We start from the raw sequence: 20,758 nt of genomic DNA, 5'->3' as shown, positions 1-20,758 counted from the left end.
TAATGTTTCTGAGAAGTGCTTTGTCCTCTGAGCAGTGGAAACTCCCCTTTGAACTGATTTCGTATACCTGTGTAATAGGATGTCTTATACTTCTGGTTTCTTTATTTGCTTTTTCTTACTTATATCTATGGGAAAATTCTAAAACTCAAATATTTTACAAGATTAGCTGCTGTTCAGTGGAAGAGAAATTTTTGAATATGACTTAATGCGTAAGCTATATTTAAGTGAGTATTACATAGTTATATGTTTGTGATTATATGCCGTTTTTCTGAGTTTTTTCATCTTTAAAATTTTGTTTTCTCCTTTTTTTCTTTTGATGGTTAATATTTACTAAGTGTAGCATTTGTGATTATCTTAAGAATGTCTGTTTATATCCAAGTAATACACTCATTCAACCTATACAGTTCTGGTGTTTCTAACCATCGTGACTATCTTTGGACTGTGAATATTTCTTCCATAGGAAGATATGAAAATGGTATCATATCTGGTCTTTGAAACTGATAGCAATGATTTTCAACTCCTGCTGACCCCTAGAACCAGCCAGTCCCTACCTTACACTAAAGAGATTCTGATTTCACCAGTCTGTCTGGAGCAGAATTGGGGCACCTGTATTTTTAAAAACCCATTCTATTATGTATCCTAGGTTGACAATCAGTGCCTTAAAAGAACAAGGCTGTTTTTATAGAATAAAGTGAAGTGAAGTGAAAGTCGCTCAGTCGTGTCTTGACTCTTTGCGACCCCACGGAGTGTAGCCTGCCAGGCTCCTCTGTCCATGGAATTCTCCAAGCCAGAATACTAGAGTGGGCAGCTGTTCTCTTCTCTAGGGGAACTTCCCAACCCAGGGATCGAACTTAGGTCTCCCACATTTCAGGCAGATTCTTTACCGACTGAGTCACCAGGGAAGCCCAAGAATAAAATATGTTTGCTGCCAAAGATCAGAGTTAGACCTATGTATGGGCCGGTGCAGCATTGACCCTTGCATTCTGTGGAGGTTATTTGATAGGCTTTTCTGCTTTAACCTTGATGTTTTGCAAAGGAAACAGCACAGTGTACATTATAGATAAGAAAACAGATTTTAAAAGTTGAAGTTAATGTGGATTTTTTCCTATTAAACTTTAGAATTCACAGATATACATGATAATTTTATATAAAGAATTGGACTTTCTCCCCTTCAAAAAACTGAGTCACTCATAAAGGGGAAAAAAGGAAAAGCAGCCCTCCCCTCACACATATTCAGTAGTTAACAGCACTTCTTTCATCTTGAGCCTTCATTCTATTATCCCCACCCTACTAAACAGAAAAGATGGTGCTTGGAGTTTTATCCAGCTTTTCAGCCCTAACCACAGCCTGCACTATGGAGCAACTTGGATTCAGTGATTCTAATGCTTGTCAGGAAGGTCCCTGATCTTTCATAAGAGGAGAGCATGTTTAGTTGCAGTTTTTTCTTATGCAAAGTTGTGCTTTCTGTAGAAGCTTGATATGAGACCAACAATAGGAAATCATAATTTTGTAAGATCTCTAAGACCTAAAACCATATGGAGACATAGTGGGGATATGACCATTATTTTGAGGGAAATATTTTATCCTCTTTATATACCATTCACTCTTTACGCAGTATGGAGTACTGTCTTACTGCCATTTTATTTCTTGTTTTGGTGGGGGATAAAGAATGAATAGCAGCTTGAAAGGGGTCAGAATAGTATAGTTCTTTAGCAATAGAAAGGGTTTAGGGAACAGAAACTGTTACAACTCTGGTGCTCCCATTTTCCAAGTTATGATCATGGGTCAAGAAACTTAACCTCTTGGAACCTCATGGTCTTCATCTATAAAAGTCTTCCCCTGCCTGTTTCATAAGATTATTGTGTTAATCAGATTAGATATTGTGTATCAAACACTTTGACATTCATAAAATTTGATAGAGGTAAAGATACTATGTTATTACAAACCTGGATTTCCAAACACACTCCTGAGAAAGGTGGAACAGGATCTTTCTTAAAACAAGTACTTTGCTCACTTTATTTCAGGGCTTTGAATTAAAACTTTTATTGGCTTTAACCTGTCCTCCTTTGGAATCCAAGAATCATATAGGATTAGATTTTAGCTGGTTGAGTTACAATATGAGGTGTTTATGATCTCTAAAACAAAGAAATTGTTTTAAATCAAATTATTAAGAAAGAATGGACTTCCCTGGTGGCTCAGTGATAAAGAATCCACTTGCCAATTTAGGAGATGCAAGTTTGATTCCTGGGTTGGGAAGATCCCTGGAGAAGGAAATGGCAACCCACTGCAGTATTCTTGTCTGGAGAATTCCATGGACAGAGAAGCCTGGTGGGCTACGGGGTCACAAAAGAGTTGGATACGACTTAGCAACTAAACAACAATAACAATTAAGAAAGAATACAGATAATAGGAACCCCTATGAGTCCTGTCTCACTTCTGCTCCCTCGTAGGCTTTTAGGAATTGCAGTACTGCCATTCCTATATCCTTTGCCAAGATTCTGGTCCACTCTCTGGTCTTTTCTGTTTAAAAAAATTTTTTTTAATCATCGAAGAGCATTGGAGTTTCTTATTTAAATGAAGATCTCTCATTTGCTCTCATCTTCACAGAATTCTGAAGGTTATAAACCTCTGAAAATGTTTTCGAAGTTTACTTTGGAACCTTAAAGGTGCGGTTCAATTTACCAGCCATGGCTGGGAAGTCCCTTTGGCTTTTAACAAAGCACTCAGATCGCCTTTCTTTGTCCTTTGAGAAAATAGAGCTGCTATTTTCTACAATGCTTGAAGATTTTATTTGGAATCAGTATTTATTTCAGTGCTCTGAAACTTAAAAAAAGAAAAGAAGTAAAGACTTTGTCCCAGCTGTTTTGTAGAGGGAATATTACTGCAGTGAACACTAAAAAACCAAAATTCCCAGGCAGTCCGTAAGTCATTTATAAAAACCTTCAGGGTAAATGGGTTATATACCTGTCACAACTCTTTAAAACATGTTAAACCACAAACAATTTCAGTAGGAACTCTATGGAGATTTTCAGTCATGAGACCACACATGTGATGAAAGTGTTTTGAAAGCTATAAAATGGCACATAGATATGCTATGATCCATTTACTTCTTTTATCGCTGTGACTGCTAAGGAAAAACTTTTCTCAGTTTCATGTTGAGAACAGAGTAATGTTCTGAACATTAGCTTTTGATGACCTAATGTTCCCTTTCTTGATTTCTAAGCTTTTATTATTTGAGTATCTTGAAGGGCACCATTGGCTGGCTTTTTGTTCTCAAACGTTCACTGAACACATGTTTTCTAAACACCTATATGCCAGATACTTCTCGGTGCTAGAATCTGGAAGTCAATCAGCGAAGCCCACATGACCTCACCTTCAGAATGTCTGAAGTCTAGAGAGGGAGACAAACATTTAACAAAGAGCAGTAGAGTCATTATTTAATGATTGTTGTGCTGTGACTGCAAAGGGAAAATAAAGTTTTTAAGGAGAGTTATTAACTCAGGGGACATAATATCCTCTGGGCAGTGGGTTGGTGGTTAGGGGACTCCTTCCTGATAAAGTGATATTTAATCTAAGATGAAAGTCTGATGAGCTTCAACATGGGGATCACGACATATAACTTCCCCTCTCTGTGTGACTTTCTGCATGAAATGGAAGCATCTTTTTTTTTTCCTGTCCTTGATGTCAGAGTTTCAAAGTGCCTTGATCAATCCGAAGACTTAATTTGAGAAAATTGTCAGAGAAAGCCTGCTTTTATACATAGAAAGGTTAAAGTCTGTAGAGTAGCGGGGTAACCTGCCTAAGGTTGGTCAAGGGTTCTTTCATCTGCAGATGTGAGTGCCTGCCATGAGCCAGGAACTGTGCTTATTAGTAAAGCAGGTTATGGCAGTAGGCGATTTATTAATAAGAATAATTTCACTGCTGATACTCTGCTTCTCAAGCCATTTTACTGGTCGCAGGGATTATCCCTCTTGAAGTGAGACTCTTTTATCATGTATCGAAAAGTGAAAGTGAAAGTCTCTCAGTCACGTCTGACTCTTTGCGACCCCATGGACTACACAGTCCATGGAATTCTCCAGGCCAGAATACTGGAGTGTGTAGCCTTTTCCTTCTCCCGGGGCTCTTCCCAACCCAGGAATTGATCCCGGGTCTCCCGCATTGTAGGCGGATTTTTTTACCAGCTGAGTGACAAGGGAAGCCCAAGAATACTGGAGTGGGTAGGCTATCCCTTCTCCAGCGGATCTTCCCGACCCAGGAATCGAACCAGGGTCTCCTGCATTGCAGGTGGTTTCTTTACCAACTGAACTACCAGGGAAGCCAACTCCATGATCAGGAGCCCTTATTCCATGTGTCAAATAAGCAGTGGTAATACTGTATACTGTGTACTTCTGGTTCTGGATTTGTGTGACGGTTTTAAACTAAACTTGGAGTCCATCTTGTGGGCTTCAGAGTCCAGAAGGTAGGCAACAGCTTGATCCAAAGAGTCCTCAAATTGATTCTCAGGTAAGTTTTTTTCAAATATGAGATGATGAAGAGTCCAACTGCTATCGTGGGGGTGGTCTTTGTAACTTTTTTATAACCTTAATTCTCATAGTGAAAAAGGATGCCGCCCCCTGCCAAGCTAAACAACAAATGGCCTAAGAGGTTCCTATTAGTTACAGATATTATTAACAGTCAGTGGTGAAATATTCATTTTCTGTGCTTTTTTGATGAGCAGTCTAAACCTGGAGTTTAGTAAAAATAACAAAAGCTTAAGATTCACATTATACTTTGCATTTTTTTTAATCATGATACTTAATTGTGCGGTTTTACTGTAACAAACTTCAAATCTTAAAGGAAAGGTCATATTTTACCTGTGTATGCTTCTTTCAGTATGCGCTGCTTGAACATCTTACCTTATGGAAGACCCAGAGCATTTGTATTTTCTTCACCTTCCTCAGCTGCTCTCTTTTGTGCTACATGCATCTTAAAGACTATCTAAGATCTGAACGCATTTATGTCAGATTGCTACCACATATTTCTTGGCAGTTTTTAAAATAAGTTTTTTATAACAATTCCTACCAAGTATAGAGGAGGAGGCTATTTTTCTTCTTAACCTGAGAGGGGCAGTTAGTTGCTGGATCTGCTCACTTGGGTTGTTCCTTATAAACCTGTTCATGGATATGCCCTGTGCACTGTGGCTTTTTTACTTGATAAGCTAACACGAACATTTTATCTGCCTTTGAAAGCTAGTATGTTGAGAGTTAGAAGAGTGGAAATATACGTCGTGTAAGTTGTTGAAACCAACACAATCTTAGATATAATAAAAGAACAGGTGGGTCAAAGGTATAGCTTACCTCAGCCTTGACATTATGCAACTAGTTTAGAATGTTTTTGACATATCACTTCCCACTGCCTCCTCACCCTTCACCCTTCATCACCTGGTAAACTTTGCCTTTTATAGATCTTATTTTAAAGTTACTTTAACATTCCCTTTAATGTGAAATCTTATGGGGTATCTTGTAAGTTGGGAGTTACTTTTTTGATTATACCAGATTTGGGGAGCCTTTCTCACAGAGAAAGCTAATGATTTATACTATCTGAAGAAACTTCCAGGGCAGAGGATGTGATGTATTGTTTATGACCACTTGGTGACTGGATGTAAGAATGCACCTCGCACTGTGACTCATTGACAGAGGTAGAAGGAGGGATTGTAACGCTGGGGCAGGAGATTCCTGAGCATGGGAGAAATGACTCTTGTTAGGTAAGGGATGACAATGGAATTAGTGAAGAGCTCCTAGAACCAGGTGGGAAAGTACTGTGAAATCCTCCACTAGCCTTCCAGAACAGCGTGTGGTGCCTTTCCGTCCACGTTAACAAAGGCTCCTTTCATCTCTAGGGACATTGCCCAGATGTGCTGATTAACCCGGGGAGAGAAGTTGATGTAGAGGGCTTCCCTCTTGGCTCAGTGTTGAAGAATCCGCCTGCCAAAGCAGGAGACACGGGGTCGATCCCTGGTCTGGGAAGATCCCACATACTGCGGAGCAGCTAAGCCCAAGCACCACAACTGTGGAGCCTCTGCTCTAGAGCCTGGGAGCCTCAGCTGCTGATAACATGTGCTGTGGAGCCCATGCTCTGCAACAGGAGAAGTCACTCTCTGCACACCACAGCTAAAGAGCTGTCCCTGCTCGCTGCAACTAGAGAAAGCCCCTGTGTAGCAACGAAAACCCAGGACAGCCAAGAAAAAAAGTGGATGTAGATATTCACTGTTCGGCCTCTTGGCTCTGGAATGTGTCTCTTTCTGTGATTACTGGTAATTAATTTCTATTCCATTGCTCTAGAACTCCCTCTGCAGTTCTTCCTAAATTAAGGTTGTCTTCAGTAGCATTGTGTCTAATACACAGAAAGAGTAGATCTGGGTATAGTATTTCACTAATTGAGTTGCCTCTATAGGAAGAAATTGAGATATAAAACTCTTAGATTCCTAAGTAATGTAGCTACTAATTGGTGAACTTTCTGGTGTGTGTTGTATTAAGACTGATTATCATGGATGGTTTATAGAAATCTGTCTTTGTGTTTCGTAGGTATCAAGTGTTGGATTTTATTCAGAGTTCTAAAACATTTACACTCTACTGGGCCTTAACGTGCCTCTCATGCAGCATTTTCAAGTTCATTCCATAATGCTAATTAATCAGGATGTGAATAAGTATAATAGAAAAAAAGGATTTTGTGGTCAAATAAGTTTGGGGAATGCTTGATTAAAAGAATTTCCTTCAAGACTCCAAAGCCTTTAAGATGCTTTTGTGCATTGTGATTCTCCAAAGGAGGGTATTTAATTATTTCCTAAACTTGTTTGAAAACCTCTTTGGGGAAGGACTGATACTTTACAGAACCCACTTTGGAAAATGCTTCTATTGTCTCAATCCCTTTTCCTTATGGAGGAGGCTGAGAGATGATGAATCCAGCAGTATGTGGTACAGATTTCATGGCATCCAGGGATCTAGGGAGTACCTCAAACTCCCTACCTGAAGTGGACCTACAGGATGTTTCTGTGCAGAAAATCAGGGAGGGGCCAGACCTCTGAAAAGACTGCAGTATTCCAACAGTGGAAAGAGGAAGGACCAGCTCTTTTTAAAAACATGCAGTGGTTGCTTGGCCGTCAGAGCCTCTCTTTGAAGCAAACAAGACCGCGTGTGTCGGGTATTGATTCAGAAAAGTGGGGGGAAGGAAGTTTTCTCAAGGAAAGGAAGAAAGGAGGGATAGTATAGGCAGGAAGGACACAGCAGCAGTGTGGACGGGGAAAGCACATAGACTCTGAAAGCCCTCAGTGCTTGTTGAACGCCTTCGCCTCAGTGGTACTGGGCAACGCTGACAGCTGATTACTTCAGTTCTTTAAATGAGGTGAATATTCTTCAATACAGCAAGCTCTTGCTCATTTCTGACATTGGGCATAGTCTGCATTTAGCATCAAACCCTTATTTTAGATAATCACTTGAGCCTCCTTCCACATCAGACTTTTCACCATACTTGGTAAGTGTTACAGATCTTGAGATGTTGGCCTTTCCCCACTATTTGGTGCTCGTGAGCATGGGCTCACTGCAGAAGAGATGGGAGAATAGACTGAGCCACGGAATCGATCACCAAATGCTGAGACTCACTATAAAATGAATGCATTTGCCAAGTTTGGAGTTGAAACAGCTGCTTGTTTATTAATCTCATAATTAAGTTTTCAGTTAGTGCCAGTAGTATGCTTAGTTTAATGAAGATATAAAAGCCTCTTGACATGTGTATATAAAGTAGGCTACAAGATAATATTAACAGTGAAATAGTTTGACACAGATAATACAAACATGCTTAAGAAATTCAGAGTAAGGGAAAAGAGCCTTTGCTTAAATTCTAGCTTTTTTACCCTTTAAGCCTCATTCTCTTTTTAAGTGAGAGTGATCAAATACAGGTCAGAGAGTTCTGGAGACAATGAAAAGTGATAGTGTGAAAGCAGCGAAAAAGTTCTGTCAAGGCTCATTTATAAAGTTGCTCAGAGACTTCTGTAAAGGAGAAGTCATTTCTTTTGATCAGATTTAAACAGTATCTGAAGAGGAAATTTGAGTTAACATTTAGAGAGCAGAGTAGGCAGCAGGAAACCGTTGGGAAAGGCCAGAGTTGATTATGTCCTTGAGATGTTGAAGGAAGGCCCTCTTTCCTTAGGAGGAGTCTTCTGGTAATGGGGGCAGTGAGAATGTTGGGGGGAACTTGGTGCTCATAGTGTTGTAAGCGGAAAGGATGGCATGGAATCTGGGGGACCAAGCCAGTGAGAAGCATGGCGTTTGGCCAGTTGGATGTGAAGTCCCTTGGTCAGTAAGTCTACTTTGGTCAGCAGCAATGACGAACAGATTGTGTCCTTTAACATTTGCTAATTAATGGCAAAAGGGGGCCCTACTAGATATAAGGACCAGCTGTGTGTTCTGTGCTCAGTTGTGTCTCTTTGTGACCCCATGAACTGCAGGCTGCTAGACTCCTCTGTCCATGGAATTCCCAAACAAGAATACTGCAGTGGGTTGCCATTTCCTTCTCCAGGGGATCTTCCCAACCCAGGGATCAAACCTGTGTCTCCTACTTGACAGGTGGATTCTTTACCACTGTGCCTCCTGGGAAGCCCTATATAACATAGTATGAAGATGCTATAACAAGGATCAGACAGCTAAGTAAAAACTTTGGTAATTCAGGATTAACCTTTGATGTTTCCTAAAGTAAACAAAAATTACTTAACGATGTAAGCAAGATAGTTCAATAAATAGCATAATTATATACCCATGTGCACAGTTCAGTTCAGTCGCTCAGTCGTGTCCAACTCTTTACGACTCCATGAATCGCAGCACACCAGGCCTCCCTGTCTATCACCAACTCCCAGAGTTTACTCAAACTCATGCCCATCGAGTTGGTGATGCCATCCAGCCATCTCATCCTCTGTCATCCCCTTCTCCTCCTGCCCCCAATCCCTCCCAGCATCAGGGTCTTTTCCAATGAGTCAGCTCTCCGCATCAGGTGGCCAAAGTATTGGAGTTTCAGCTTCAACATCAGTCCTTCCAATGAACACCCAGGACTGATCTCCTTTAGGATGGACTGGTTGGATCTTCTTGCAGTCCAAGGGACTCTCAAGAGTCTTCTCCAACACCACAGTTCAAAGGCATCAACTTTTCGGCACTCAGCTTTCTTCACAGTCCAGCTCTCCCATCCATACATGACCACTGGAAAAACCATAGCCTTGACCAGACGGACCTTTGTTGGCAAAGTAATGTCTCTGCTTTTTCATATGCTATCTAGGTTGGTCATAACTTTCCTTCCAAGGAGTAAGCGTCTTTTAATTTCATGGCTGCAGTCACCATCCACAGTGATTTTGGAGCCCCCAAAAATAAAGTCTGACACTGTTTCCACTGTTTCCCCATGTATTTCCCATGACGTGATGAGACCAGAAGCCATGATCTTAGTTTTCTGAATGTTGAGCTTTAAGCCAACTTTTTCACTCTCCTCTTTCACTTTCATCAAGAGGCTTTTTAGTTCGTCTTCACTCTCTGCCATAAGGGGGGTGTCATCTGCATATCTGAGGTTATTGATATTTCTCCCAGCAATCTTGATTTCAGCTTGTGCTTCTTCTAGCCCGGCATTTCTCATGATGTAGTCTGCATATAAGTTATATAAGGAGGGTGACAACATACAGCCTTGCCGTACTCCTTTTCCTATTTGGAACCAATCTGTTGTTCCATGTCCAGTTCTAACTGTTGCTTCCTGACCTGCATACAGGTTTCTCAAGAGGCAGGTCAGGTGGTCTTGTATTCCCATCTCTTTCAGAATTTTCCACAGTTTATTATGCACAGAGAGAAATATTTCTTCAGTTATATTTCCACCATTAAGTAGTGTTTGTTAATTAGTGCCCATTTGAACAAATAATTGGGAGAGAAAAATGTGTTGGATTTACTCCTCCAATGTATCATTATGTATGGGTTATCAGCTCTATTTCAAATGTGCAATCTATGTAAACTGTTGACAGATGAAAGAAGAGAATGTACATAAGTGGAGAGGATGTAAATGCGTGTGAGTTTGCAGTTGTGCTGGTAAGGAGAGCTCTTTGAACCCGCAGCGAGCCAGTGCCTGGTGAATTGTCGTTGAGAAGATGACGAGAATTTCTTTTTACTGTTTCTCTCTTAAAACATCAAGCTTCTAGCAATAGTGACTTTCATTCTTTTTTATCATGACCAGCGTGATATTTTAATCACTTGAGCTTTTTGATTTTTATTTCTTTTGAGGCTTTTTTTTTTAAAGGAAAATTAGTGTCACATATTATAGGATTCCTTTAAAATAGTGAAAATCCTTATGCACACTTCTCATAGGCTAGAGTAATACACCAGTTTAATTATTTCTTCTCTCCTTTATTTGATCTTAAAAAAATCATTTAATTATCTTCTAATTGAAAACGCTCTTTATAAAGACCATGCCCATGTAGCTCAACTGGCAGAGCATCAGACTTTTAATATGAAGACCCAGAGTTCAAGTCCCTGTCCAGGTGCCAAAATAAATTAAAAAAAAAAAAAAAAAAAGAGTTTCCTGTTGGTCCAGTGGTTGTCACCACATTCCCATTGCAGATCCACTGCAGGAAGTGAGGATTCGATCCCTTGTCAGGGAACTAGGATCCCTCATGTTGTGCAAAGCAGCTCTACCACCTCCCCTGACCCTCCAAAAAGACCAAGTCATTGTTACTTAAAATTGGAAGCAAAACCAGGAATAAATTTAATATGATTGCATCACACAGTTGATTTCCAGATGTCCTGACTTGCTTGCTTTTAACTTTCCCCTTGACCGACACCCAAGGGTCTCACATGCTTCAAGTGCCTTCCAGTTGCCTCATGTATTTGTGATTCTTGGAATGTCACTGGTACCAAGGAGCAAACCCACTCCACCCATCAGGTTACTCTCTGTCACCCTGAGGATTATTTTAGCCTCCACCATGACACAGAAGCCAGTAAAACCACATGAAGTACTAAATCGGAGCTCTAAATGAACTAAATCCTGGGTGTATTCAGAGCATCCCTCTTACAAAATCAGAAAATAAATATGGCTCATGACGTGTGGTTACACTGTGTCTTAAAAAGCCTCAGCAAAACCAGAAAAAGCCTCAATTGTTTTCTTGGAATAAGTTCTTACCGTATTACTTAAAGCACCCGTAAATAATATAGGTGAAGTTAGAATGTCATGTGATATTGTCTATAATAGGAATGGTATTGCTCAGCCAAAATATGGAATTAACATATTTTACCTTTGTGAAGTGCGTCCCCATTACAGTAGTAAATTGTTTGGTGTTACTGTTCAGGTTAATTATTGTGTTTTTGTCTATACCTATCTACTGAAAAGTTGTGTTCACCTTAAGCAGGTTTGCAAAATGAACTCGGTAGTGTCTGCCGCTACCTCTCACAGAGCGATTTCTTGATTAAGAAATGAGATAACCTGTGTGAAAGCACTTGAGTGGTAAAAGTGCTGTGTAAAGGCGAGGGCTCAGCGCTCTGGCCTGTTAACTTTTAGCTTCTTTTCTCATCATGAGAATGTCTGCCACATGCTGTTTAAATTGGTACACTCTTCTAAACCCCCTAAACCCAGAATAAATGTGTTGCCATTTATAGGTGGCTTGTGCTTTGTTTCCTCACGTTTATTTTCTCATGCCACAGCTTAAACTGGAAGGAAAAAATGTGTAAGTTTTACATTCACTTTTTGTCCTTAATTTAGTCATCTTTTTGGTAAATGCTTATTTCTGCAGAAATCTCATGTAACAGTTCAACAAGTGACTAATGCAGATTGGGCTTGCTTAGTCTCTGAGTCACTTTATTATGAAACACTTAAAGTTGAACATCGATCGGTAACAATGAGGAAATAATATGAGACAATTTATACTTTCTGATCTGATGGTTTCAGTGACTAACTCATCAGGCAACACTAAAGAAGAAAATTAATGAAAATTCATAAAGCCAGATGAAATTAGTCTAAAAGTCAAGTCTCAGTAAATCACAGTCACCTTTACCACTTTCTCCCCCTTTCTCAGCAGTTGGCATTTCGTTGATAAGAGTGTTGGGCTGGGAAGTAAAGATCTGACTTCTCATCCTTGTTCTGCCAGGCTGTGACCTTGGACAAGTCACGGAAACTTGTGTGCTTCAGCTTCCTCCTTTCTAAAATGGGAGTTATCACAATATTTGCCCCACACACTTCACTGGGCAATTGTAGATAAAATGAGATTATAAATAGGGATGTGTTATTATAAATAGGAATGTGTTTTGGCCCTCCCTCCCCCCAAAAGTGAAAGGTGGTATATAGCTATTATATCCTGACTGTCCCCATCTGACATCTCATATCTGAATGGCTACAGGCCCTAAGAGTGAGAGAGACTTCCTGAATCTGCCTCAGAGGATCAGAAGGGAGTCTCTGTTAGCTGTTGGAGCTGGAAGGAGATAAGACACATTCCCAGTGTTTGGATTTCTGAATCGACTCATGGAATACAGTTTCCCCTAGAACATTCAGTGGCTAGGTTTCCAGGCTAGCCAATTTTTTTTTTTAATGATTTAATCATAAATAGGTCTTTGTAATCCAATTTCCATAAAACTATAACAAAGCCCATTTGTGCTCTTGGTGTCAGTTTGGTGTTTCAGATGTTCTGGAGGACTTAGCCTAGTGGATAAAAGCAAATTAACTTCACCTCTGACTTTCCCAGTTATTTGATATTTGTCTACAGGCTGTTGATCGTTTACTTAAACCAGGTTTAGAAATAATCAGTTTCTTTCCTTCATTCCCCTGGCACTTTGACTGAAAGAGTCTGCAGCCAACTTATTTTGCCCCAGGTAAGGGGTGAGGAGCCCTCTGGAATCCCTGCCCCCTTTAGTGATCACAGAAACCTCCCAAGTTAGCTAAGGTGGATGCGGTGGACTCTGAGCCTCCTCACGGCTCAGGGACACGCTCGGGTCGTGTGCTCAGTCTCGAGAGTCGAGACTTGAACCTTGGTTTTTGATGTGTCATTCAGGGCTCTTTTCATGACGTCTCCGTGCCTCAGGACAGATGTAGTTCATTGAATTCAGTTTCCTTTGGGAGTAGGAGTGTTTTTATCTAGTCTTGGTTATAAAATATGCTTATGATCTTACACACATCTTATTGTAAATTTCCCAAATGTAAAATTTTAGTCTAAATGAGCAGTGACTCTTCACACTGCCTTGACATGCACAGGGAGGGATTCTGTTAGTATTAAAGAACTGCTTGAGAAATATTGTTATATGGAACTATTATATTAAAAAGGTGGGATACTCAGTCTTTCCATAGTAACAGTAACATTTCTGTAGTGCTTGCTATGTGCCAGGCAGTACTCTGAAGTTGTATTGGTTAATTCAGGTTGAGAAGCATTTTCCTTCTTGCCAGCTTAGACTACAGATTTGCTCATGATCAGTTTTTAGAAGCAGTGAGGGGGAAGTCTCTGTGTGGAAGAAGGCAGGGAAGTGGTCAGTAAGTGGCATTTCAGGGAACATGTAAAGGGTATCTCTCTGGGGTAGTGGAAAGAATACCACAGTTGGAATCAGGAGATACAGGTTCATCCTTGCTCTTCCACTGCCTAACTGTGACATTGGTCCTCTGACTTATCCTCTAAAATCTTCCGTTTTCTTATTTGTGGGAAAGAGGATAATGATACCTCATGGGGCTTTTGCACAGATTAGGTGCAATAATGTAGGTCAAGCACTTAACTTCATGCCCTCATATGAGGCTTCATGAGAGAATGTTAATTGCTTCTTTTTTTTTTTTTATTAAAAAAAATTTTTTTTGTTTCCTCATCACACAGCATCCAGAATCTTAGTTCTTCCCCCCTACCCTGCCTCTGATCTGGGGAAATAAGAACCTCTGTCCCTGAAGTGGAAGCATAGAGTCTCAACCACTGGCACACCACGGAGTCCCAGTTGCTGCTTTTAATCTCTGCCCAAGGTGGTTGAGAAATTAAATTGGAGAATGGACCGTGAAACCTAGTTTATAGTTTTTTTAAAAATATCATCCAATTTAAAGATGGTATGTATAGAACAGACTTTTGGACTCTCTGGGAGAAGGCAAGGGTGGGATGATCTGAGAGAATAGCATTGAAACATGTATATTATCAAGTGTGAAACAGATCGCCAGCCCAGGTTGGATGCATGAGACAAGTGCTCAGGGCTGGTGCACTGGGAAGACCCAGAGGGATGGGATGGAGAGGGAGGTGGGAGGGGAGTTCAGGATGCGGAACACATATAAATCCATGGCTGATTCATGTCAATGTATGGCAAAAACCACTACAGTATTGCAAAGTAATTAGCCTCCAACTAATAAATGAAAAAAAAAAAAATAAAGATGGTATTTCCCATTGACTTCTGCCTTCTTGAGTGCTTCAGAGTAAATGTGCAGGAAATCAAGGAAAACAGACTATGGCTGGAGAATCTGGGTTTTACAGAGTGGCCATCAAGTCTGGAACATGGGTGAATACACGATAAATGGCTAAATGGGATCCCCCGTTATGATATTGTATTGTGTGCTTTACAATATGACATTGTATGCTTTCAGACTTGGGAGCCACCTTGTAGTTTTAGCTTTATCACCTGTTTGGTTCAAGGAAGTTATTTAATCTCTCTGGGCAGTGAGAATCAAATTATATAAATTATTCTAAAAAGTGCTCTGTATGCTATGAATCACCTAACTGGTTTTTGTTTTGTTTATTATTTTTCCTTGTGGTACAGTGGCTTTCGATTAGATTATAATAGAAGTCATTGTCATGTGCTCAGAAAATTTTTCTCATAAGTGACAAAATGTAAGGTAAAAGTCAGTTTGATAGCTTTAGTAATAGGAAGTCATTTCAAATAACAGGAAGCTGTATGAATTATAGAGAAAGCAAGAACAGAGAATTTGATAGGCTTCTAGATGAGATTGAATGGACCAACCTAAGGAGAAGGAGCTTAATGAACCACTGGATTATTAGTAATTCCACAGTCTTGATTGTGTTGGATAAGATATAAATGAGAGAAAGAGCCAGCCTGATGTCCTTGAATTACCCTCATTCTGTGCTATAGACACAGGGTGTGATATAAAGACAAGGGACCTGAAATCAGACTTACTGTCTTATCAGAATGTTAGAAGATAACTTAATGTTTTTTTTTTTTTAATGTGGTATTCACAAAATAGATATTTTGCTGCTTTTACAGACCTTATAGTCACATAAACTAGGTTTTCTGATGGATGCTTGGCAAGAACAGAGGAAAGAGCGATGAGTATGTCTCTTTCTGGTTGGTTATAACAGAAATGGTAAATTTGTTCCTTTGGTTATTCAGATCTTCTAGTACATGGAGGGTGACTAGAGGACCCAGGAAAGACATGGAACATGAGCCGGAAGTCCTCACCATCCTTACATCAGCAACCATGTAGTGGCTGGGGGCACTCTCCAATGGCCCAGGTGCTGAAGGCTGGTCTTTCTGGTCTCAAATGTTCATGATCCTGAGCATTGTCCCAGTCTCCTCCCGGGTCTTTTCCTTTCATCAGGAGAGAGAGCACCACGTTTGTATATCCCTCCCCCTAACATCTCCCCTTCACATGCACTCACACATACAGACTGGAGCAAGAAATAACTTCTTTCATTGTTCAGATTCTAAAGCAGGATAAGCTTCTGTATCACCAACCACTGCTGAGTTGAATGGAAAAGTTTATCTAAATGAGTGTAAGAAAATCAAGTTCCCCATTAGTTAGGACTTTCTTTGGAGCCTTGATTTTGTTGGATATAACACAAAATAATGAGGCTTCCCAGTGGGCTCAGCAGTAAAGAATTCACCTGCCAATGCAGAAGACAAAGGTTTGATCCTTGGGTTGGGTAGATCCCCTGGAGGAGGAAATGGCAACCTGCTCCAGTATCCTTGCCTGGGAAATCCCATGGACAGAGGAGCCTGCCAGGTTACAGTTTATGGAGTTGCAAAAAAATCTGAGATGACTTAGCGACTAACAACAGCAACACAAAAATAAGCAGATAGGGAAGGGACTATAATATAGGCTTTGTGCGTTGAGAACGTCATTGAGAGAATTCCTAAAGCAAAGAGGCTTTGAAAGAAATTATGCTAGAAGGATGGAAATAGTTTAGATATGAAAAAAAAAAAATCAGTGGTATTTGTTTTTGTAAAGCACTGTATTTTTTTCCATTAGAAAAGCAAGCAAGTTGGATATAGTTTTCCCAGTTCCACCTACCCCCATGTCCTTGAGGAGGTGAGAGCAAGAAAGGATAGAATGTTAATCCTTGACAGGAAAGCCTATGCCATCTGGGAAACTTCTTGATGACTATCATTTCATCAGTGTCGAAACTAACCTGAAAGTAAGTTTGGTTGTCCAAAGGTCTCCTTAATCATGTAGTTAGAATGTTTCATTTGATAAACATTACCTGGCTTATCGTGTTAAAAACTGTTGGGAAAAATTTTGAAATCACTGGTCGATAGATTTGGTTTCTACAGAACGTTTATTTATTTGGGGACTGCTCCTGAGTTTAAGCTGCCCTTCTTAACGTAACATCTATATCACAAACTTATGACAACTGTGGTAAATATCTTACTGACACAGTTTTTTGTATAATTACTAAGATATGCTTGTTCGTGCATGTTCAGTCGCTTCAGTCGTGTCTGACTCTCTGTGACCCTGTGGACTGTAGCCCACCAGGCTCCTTTGTCCATGGGATTCTCCAGGCAAGGATATTGGAGTGGGTTGCCATGCCTTCCTCCAGGGGATCTCCTGACCTGGGACTCAGACTTGTGACTCCTGCATCTCCTGCATTGCAGGCAGGTTCTTTACCCACTGAGCCATCTGGGAAGCCCAAGATATGCTTAAAAGGTTCCTCTGACAGGCTTTGGGGAATTTCTGCGTTATAAACTGCATTTAAGTGGGGAGAATGGGAACATTGGGAGAGGGGAAGAAGAAAAGGACAAAGTCTGTAGTGTTTTTTTTTTTTCCTCTGCATTGCTAATTTTCAAAATGCACAGTGTACTCCCACGCCATTGGTTCTGTGTGGTTTCATGCTTTCAACCCCTGTTCTCCTTGTTACCTTGACCTGTCTGACAGCCCATAAAATGTGGGGCACTTTGAGAATAGAGCAGTTTTTTAAGTGCCTCGTATGTCTGACTCTACTAAGTACCTGGTCTACATTACCGTGTATCCTCACAAAAACTGGGTACAGTGGGAATGGTAACATTCTTGCGTAGATGAGGATGCTGAGGCCAAAAGAATTGCAGAAATGGCCCGAGATTCCACACCCGGTGAAAAATTCAGAGGACATTGTTCAGTCGTTCTCTTATTTGACTTCAGCTTTGCTACTGTGGAGGACTCCCTGAATTGTTATGTGCCCTTAAATTTCATGACAACACATCTGATGTTTCTTACTGCTTTCAGCTACACTCCGTAGTCTCCTGGTAGACCCCGCTTCACCTCTCCAGCCGTGAAATCTTGGGGTTCCTACCTGCTCTTAGACTCTCTCCTTTGCACTCTCTTCCTGAGCTTTCAACTTGAATTACTGTCTTTGTGCTATGTGTATGCACTCATTTGGGTCCGATTCTTCGTGACCCCATAGACTACAGCCCGCCAAACTCCTCTGATCCTGGGTTTTTCCAGGCAAGAATACTGGGGTGGGTTGGCATTTCCTCCTCAGGGCGTCTTCCCGACCTGGGGGTGAAATGCACGACTCTCTCATCTCCTGCATTGGCAAGCAGGTCCTTTACCACTGGGCCACCTGGGAAGCCCGTCTTTATGCTGCCGAGTCCCAAATCCTTATTTCCATTCCAGATCACATGTCTGAGAATCACACATGTCATCTGTTTGATCTTTCTGCTTCAATTTGGCATGGCCCAGAGAGTTTTCCCCTTGATTTTCTTCAGAGATTCTGTAACTTAGGAAATGGCAATATCCTACACCCAGTGGCCCACATCAGAAACCTGATATCATCCTCATTCCTTCTACTTCCTCATAGTTCTCATTCCACCACCAGCTTCTACGGACTCTCAAATGATTTTCATCCCCATTTTCATAATCTCTAGTCTCCCACGGAGAGTTTGCTGCAGAGAGTTTTGTTCTCTTCTAATATGCTTTTTGGGCTTGCCAGGTGGCTCAGTGGTAAAGAACCTCTGCCAATGAAGGAGACACAGGTTTGGTCCCTTTATTGGGAAGATCCCCTGGAGAAGGAAGTGGCAACCCACTCCAGTATTCTTACCTGGGAAATCCCACGGACAGAGGGGCCCGGCAGGCTACAGTCCATGGGGTCACAAAGAGGCAGACGTGACTTGGCAACTAAACAACACAACAAATACACTTCCTATCTAGTAGCTCAAGAACTCTGTCTAAATTGCAGATTTGATTATTTTACCTACCTTTTTCAGTTATTCCTTATTACCCTCAGGGTTAAATTCAGATGTCTCTACCTGTTGTATACCCCTGCTTAACTTGGTAGCCTCATTTTTTGCCATTCTTTTATGCTAGTTCCAGGAATGTTCTCTTGCTTCTGGGCTTAGTACACATTCTTCTTTCTGGTAGAGGTGCTCTTCTCTCCCTTTCAGATCCCTGTCGCCTTCCTGCCCTTCATAAACTCAGTCTGGCTCCTTCTTCACGGCCCTGCCTGACATCACCCTGCCTCTGTCCGCCAGATGTATCTTGTGTTCTCATAACAACACACACTTAGTCATCTTTCATAGTGTTTATAGCTATAACCCTATCTTTTCTCCAAAACCATGTCTCAGACATACAACTGTCTCCTTTTCATTCCCACTTCATTTCATTCCCATAGGCATTTCGCATTTAACTTTCTAAAACTAAACTCTTGGTTTTTTGTTTGTTTTTTCTCCAAAACCAGCTGTACCTCCCGACTTCCCCTTCTCAGGAAATGGCACCTGTACCATTTCATCTAGTCAGGCCAAACCCAAAGTTGTCCTCAGTTTGCTGATGTTTCACAGCCCACATCCACAGGGTTCATCGATAAACCCTGTTTTTCTACCTTCAGAATACGGTTAGAATCTGACCATCTATTGCTTCTTCTGCTGTCTCCCTAATCTGGGCCAGCGGATGCCTGCTGACCGGTCTGCTTCTAAGTGGTCTCCTGCTGCAGCCCTTCTTCCCCAAAACCTGATCTCATCACAGTAGCCAGAGTGATCCTCAAAAAAAGGAAACCGGGTCTGCTCAGTCCTCTGCTCAGACCTTCTCATCTCTCTTAGAGCAGGGGCTAAAGGCCACACATTGGCCTCCCTGGTCTGCCTCCGCCCCACAACTCCATCTTCACTTCTGATTCTATCTCCTTCTACTCCCCTCTGCCCTTTTTACTTTTCTTCAGGTCTCTGTTCAGATGTCATCTTTTCAGTGAAGCCTTTCCTAATCATCCATCATAGAGGAGCTCACTCACCCTGTTAAATTGTTCTCCATAGCACTTATTACCATCTGGCTAATCACATCTTTTCTGACTGTTCTTCTTAGCTAGAACGTGGAGTCCATGATGGCACAGTCTTGGTCTCTTTTGTTTCCACTGTATTCCCAGCATTTATGCAGTGCATGGCCCTTAGTGGACACTCAGTAAATCTGTAGGGAAATGAAAGTGAAGTTGTCATGGATTTAGTAGTTTTGCAAGCCTGGCAATCCAGTGAGCTGCACATCCCATACTGATGAACATTTTGAGTGCTCCCAGTTATACCACTCCTTGGCCTCAACTTCCCAAACTGTAGTATAGGGATGTTCTTACTTCTTGGGTTGTTTATTTGTTTGGGAAGATAAAATAAAATAGCTCTGTGAAGTGCTTAGCTCAGTACCTTGCCCATAATAAGCTGTAAATTGAAAGAAATTTTTAAAAAAATTGAAAAATTATTGCAACTGATACTCTGCCGATTCTTGTCAGAAGACCTCATTTAATTGCATGTCCACCAGGTTTTAAATTCAACTATATCTTAAACTTGCTCTTGAGACAGTAATGATAATGTGGTTGCCAGAGTTGAGGGGAAGGGATGAAGGAGGGGATTGGGTGAAAGTACACAAAAAGTGCAAACTTCTAGATGTGAGACGAAGAAGTTCTGGGGATGTAATGTAAAATAATAACAACGATGACAATACTAGTTAATAATAATAGTGCTTACTGAGTGCCAGAAATTCTTCTGTGAGTCAGCGCTTTTCAGTAGAACTTTCTGCAGTAAAGGAAGTGTTCTGTATAAGCACTGTAGGAAGGTGGCCACTAGCTACCTGTGGCTTTTGAGCTCTTGAAATGTGACAGCGTGACTGAGGAACTATTAGGTTGGTGTAGAAGTAATTGCAGTTTTTGCACTGTTGAAATTTGCCATTTGATATTGTAATATATTATAAATAAATGTAGTTATGTTATATATCATTTTAACACGCATTTCTCATTTTTTTTGTGAACGACTTATTACTTGCTGTTTATTTTATATTTATTTTAGACTACGGAAATGATGTTAGACAAAAAGCATATTGGAACAATTTTCTTATTGAGTTCAAAATGGGTGGGAAAGCAGCGGAGACAATTCGCAACATCAACAACACGTTTGGCCCAGAAACGGCTAATGAACATACAGTGCAGTGGTGGTTCAAGAAGTTTTGCAAAGGAGATGGAGCCTTGAAGATGAGGAGCACAGTGGCCAGCCATCAGAAGGTAAAAACAACTGTTGTGGGCTGTCATCGAAGCTGATCCTCTTATAACTACATGGAATTTGCCGAAGAGCTCAGTGTTGAC

The 20,758-nt window shown here is 40.9% G+C and overlaps 1 protein-coding gene across 3 annotated transcripts in view; it reads left to right on the top strand.

Annotated features, from left to right (window-relative positions):
- The window catches only part of NSMCE2 (NSE2 (MMS21) homolog, SMC5-SMC6 complex SUMO ligase), a 232,104-nt gene that overhangs the window by 44,729 nt on the left and 166,617 nt on the right, over positions 1–20,758 (top strand). The gene's annotated exons all lie outside the window — the stretch shown is intronic.

This window comes from Dama dama, chromosome 21, assembly GCF_033118175.1.
Source record: "Dama dama isolate Ldn47 chromosome 21, ASM3311817v1, whole genome shotgun sequence".
Classification (NCBI taxonomy): Eukaryota; Metazoa; Chordata; class Mammalia; order Artiodactyla; family Cervidae; genus Dama; species Dama dama.
Note: the sequence above shows the minus strand (reverse complement) of the source record. Positions and strands in the feature narration are given on the sequence as shown.